Raw genomic sequence first — 4879 nt, 5'->3', positions numbered from 1 at the left:
AAGCCCATCAATCTTCGCCGAAATTTTATCGAACTCGGTTTTCATATCCTGCTTCATGGTCCTTAGAAGATCCACCAACTCAATAGTATCTTCTCTCGGTTGTTCATTGGCGTCTATTTCCTCATTCACATCATTTTGTCCTGAACGAGTAGCCACATCTACTGTTTACATCTTCTCCAAAAGTACAGGTAGTTCTCTACGAAGGCGCCACATCCAACTGGCAACTAAGACATCATGGTTATCGTCTTTGTAGTGACCCTCACCAAGGGGTAAAAACCCAAAGGGAAAACCATGACCAAAAGGCCTGGCAAAGACTTGGAAGGGAGCCAAGAGAGGAGAGAAGAAGAATTGCCAAAGAAATGTCCGAGGAAACATTGATGGTTTGAGAGATGCCCGAGGATGTCAGAGAGTGCCGAGAGTTGCCGAGGATGTCCAAAGATTTACCGAGGATGTCCGAGAGTTGCCGATAATATCCGAGAAGGAGAATCGAGAGTTGCCGATAACGTCCGAGAAGGAGGACCGAGAGTTGCCGATGACGACCGAGTATTGCCGAGAGTTACCGAGAAGGACCGAGTGACGTCGAGAGATGACCGATGACTGGCCGACCCAAAAAGATTCTGGAAATTGCGGAATTTGTTTTCCAAAGATCAACCAATGGGAAAGCATGCAAGTTAGAAGAGGAATCTATGAAGGATATTCCATGGCATCTCTACAACAAAATTGGAAGTGGGAATCATTTCCACCTTATAAAAAGCGGCCAATCGCATTTGATGCAAAGTATGAATGGGAAAACATGCAAGATTCCTTTGGATAAGTGTTGCTCACACTCAACAAGTGTACAAGCAAGAAATTTTGTGGCCACAGGACTTGGCAAACGCCAAACATGCATTGGGCCAAGTCGTCGCCCTCTTCCTCTATATAAGGACCTCTACCTTCTCTCATTTTCGCCAAAAAATCATAAGTAAAGAGGAGAGAAAGAAAGAAAGGAGAGGAAGAGAGAAAAAGGAGAGAAAGAGAAGAAGTGCTGCCACAAGGGAGAAGAAGGGAAGAAGAGAAGAAGCAAGACAAGACTATCGAGGAGCGCTGTTAAGTGTTGAATCGAGAAGGAACTCGATTTCAACAAGGGAGAGGATTCAAGTGTTGCCGTGAAGAAAGTCCGACCACTCCTTCCAGAGATCGCCGGTTTTCTGTGAGTTCAGGCACATATTTCGCCGGACTAGATGGGGATTTAAAGATATCCATCTAGTGCACAGTTTGCATGAGCATGTAGTTGCATTTTACTCGAATTTCTTTGTTATTATCTTGTTTAAATGCATGCGCTGTGAGGTTACACCGACTGCTAGATCGAAATGTTCTAGTAACAAGGGTGATAACTACGTTAAGATACTTGTAAAATTATGAGCTTAAAAACCATAAAACTCAAGTATCAAATTTGGTGAAGTCTTAATGCGTTTTAGTCCGCGAAAAATTCCGGCTAAGCATAGTAAGACTGGGTATTGCTATCCTTCCTATTCCGTACCACATGCAGCCCTGACATGCAACCCATGTTCGTGTGTTTGTAGGGTTGGTTACGAAGAGCTTGGAGGTTACTGGGCTCGCTACCCTGGCCGATCCTGTCTACACCACGGTGTGGCTTAAAGTGAAGTCCGGTTGCATGCCTAAGTGGTTGCAATTCGGTTATTCATGAGGGCGTGAAGGAAAGGAAGCATACCGGGCCCATAAATTAAAACTTGTTTAAAACTCTTGTTTTTATCCAAGTTATTGTTGTTGCATGTTGTTGCATGTTATTGTGTTTGCACTAAATTGTTTTGCTTAGCTTATTAGCTTCCGCATGCTAACTCTGATTGCTTGTTGTTTGTGATGCTTGCTTGCATGTTGTTTGTTGTTGATATTTGGGGTTGGGGGATTATTATGGTGCAGGAACCATGAAGCTCACTAAGTAATCTTAGATTACTTATGATATAATTTTTGTGCTGCAGGTGACCCTAGAGGGAACTAGAGGGCGTGGTGAATTATAGGAATCTAGAGTTGTTTTATTTTGTGTCTATTGTAAAATACAAGTATGTCTTTTATTTCAAATCAAACTCGGCACTAAGCCTTGTCCAAAAACTCTTTTGTTATAACTCTTTTGTTAATCGAAATATTCGGGTTTCTTTTAAACGGGCGAGTCGTACTTATATAGACTTTGTCCGAGTCGGCTCAACGCACGGCGTGTCTGTGGGGTTGCAAAGCCTAAAGGATGTGCCATGTGGTCGGGAACCTCATCGATGGACTGGCCAAAGGGTCCTGATTCGTTCTTGCACCTGGCCGGATCGTTGGTGAACGTTCCCATAGTGGCGTCCCGGTGCCATCCGCGGTCTGGCCGGCCATACGACGGTTCGGGGGCGTTACAACGGTGGTATCAGAGCATGGTTATGATGCTATATTACTCGCGCTTTCGAATGTTTTACCAAGTCAAAATAATCTGGTTCGGTCATCACCTTAGGATTAGATGGGATTAAGTAAACCTTGCTGATCATGGATGCAGATGTCTGGTCAAGGATCTAAAAGGTCTAGATCGATGCACTTTTCGCCGGACACATGGATGGGTTCAAGTCAATAGTTTGGTCCAGAGGAATGGGGTCCGCAAGTTAGAGATGTACCTGTCGCGACGCCGAGGTACACGCCATCGAGTTCTACTCGGTACAGTGAGCCTGAGAGTGCATACAACCCGGCACTAGGATTTTCACCGATCAGGCAATATGCTACCGATCCGAACCAAAAGATGCCAAGAGGAGGCCCAGTCCGTGGAGGAGGCCCGAATGAGCCGAATGTACCAGAGACCAAGCAAACGCTTAAAATGATTCTAGATCTTTTAAACCACATGTTTCAGCAGCAGCAAAACCAAGGAAGTCAACCAGCAGAAACTTCATCAGACCACTTTCTAAACTTAGTAATAATGATGAGGAACCTAGGACTTTCCAAGATAAAGGAGACCAGAACACTGTCCTGGCAGACGCATAGATAAGAGAATTGGAGACTAACTTTGAAATGTCAAGATGTCCGGAGGAGTTTAGGAGACCAATCGCAGTCAAATTCCTAGAAGAAGATGCTTGTGCATGGTGGGATAGCGTGGTTTCTCGCTATCGATATCAGACTATATCATGGGATATATTCAGGAGAGAGTTCGAGCAGAAGTACTTTCCACCAGAATTGCGTGACCGACTAGAGAATCAGTTCTTGCGACTGGAACAAGGTGAGAGGAGTGTTCGAGCCTATGGGAGAGTTTTCACCTGACTTTGGAGATATTTGTACCAGGGTAATGACGATGAGCTAGCCATGGCCCGGAGATTCTTTAACGGACTCAGGCCAGATATAAAGGGAAGGTTACACGCTGTGACATACCGAAGTGTCACAGAAGTGGAGGAGAGAGCGGTGAGTGTTGAGGAGGCCATCGAGACGGAGAAAGAAATTATGGTTCAAGAGAAACAGAAGGAACCAGTGCAGTTGACTAAAGCTGTGAATTTCCGGAAGGTGAATCAAGTAGCAGGACGAAATTGGGGTGCAGGTCATGGTAAAGTCAATATGACTGTTAACCAAGGAGGTCGTGCAGTGAATAACATGGATCCTAGAGGATGCTATGTGTGTGGTCAACTTAGGCATTTTGCTCGAGCTTGTCCAACCATTGTGGAAACTAAGAATAGTAGTCTCTCGTCTGTCACATGTTTCTACTGTGGCGTGATGGGACACTATGCGACCTCATGTCCGTCGAAGCCGTCCAAACTGAACGCCCAAACTGTGAACCGTGCCCAGCCAGTGCAGCAAGTGAAGGAACCCCCAGCAAAGAAGCAAGCAACCCCAGCAAATGTTTTTGCTTTAAGAGTAGAGCCACCCAAACCTCCAAAGCCCGCGAAAGGCCCTATAATAGGTTTGATTGGGTTCTAACTCTCTTGTGATTGTTGTGTGTTTGTGTGATTAGTTTTTGCATTGCATTTTTATATTTTCCTTGCATTTAGGAACATTACTTGTTGGTGGTAACAACACACATATGTACTGTTCGATTCGTGAGCGTCCAATAGTTTTGTGACTCCCGGAGTGGCTGACAAGTTTGGAGACTTGTGTGAGGAGGAAGAAGTGAACATCAACGTCTACACCGCTGGTAATCAACCGCCCTTGAAGACGAGAAGATGGTTCAAGGAAGTGTCGATAGTCTTGCAGGATACAAACCTCCTGGTGAATCCTCTAGTGATGCCGTTGGAGAGGTTCGATGCTATTTTAGGAATGATTTGGTTGTCAGAGCACCAAGTCCATATAGACTGCAGCAGGAGCAGAGTAAACCAAGTCCATAATTTTCAACGGAATTAGCCCGAGTAAGACGGCGTACTTCGCATCAGCAGTAAGGATTGGAAGATCGTTTGATGAAGAAAGTGTGTATCTGGTCACTCTTACCGCCATGGGAGGAGATGACAAGGAAGGCATGGGAGTTGAGGACATTGTCATAGTCAAGAACTATGAGGACGTATTCAAGCCGTTAGAAGGATTGCCTCCACCAAGAAGCCATCCTTTCACCATAAATCTTGAGCCCGGAGCTACCCCAATTGCCAAGCCACCGTATCGCATGACACCAGCCGAGTTGGCTGAACTCAAGACTCAGTTAGAGGATTTGTTGGAGAAGGGTTTTATTCGACCGAGTTCATCGCCATGGGGAGCCCCAGTGCTATTTGTCAAGAAGAAGGACGGAAGCATGCGTTTGTGTATTGATTACCGAGGAATCAATAACATAACCATTAAGGACAAATATTCGTTGCCACGGAGTGATGAACTGTTAGATCAACTCAAAGGAGCAAGTTGGTTTTCGAAGACTGATTTAGCCTCCGGCTATCATCAAATCTCAATTGCG

The sequence above is a fragment of the Camelina sativa genome, chromosome 2 (genome assembly GCF_030686135.1).
Source record: "Camelina sativa cultivar CO46 ecotype springtype chromosome 2, ASM3068613v1".
NCBI classification, from domain to species: Eukaryota; Viridiplantae; Streptophyta; class Magnoliopsida; order Brassicales; family Brassicaceae; genus Camelina; species Camelina sativa.
The sequence above is the reverse complement of the archived record's forward strand: the minus strand, read 5'-3'. Positions refer to the sequence as shown.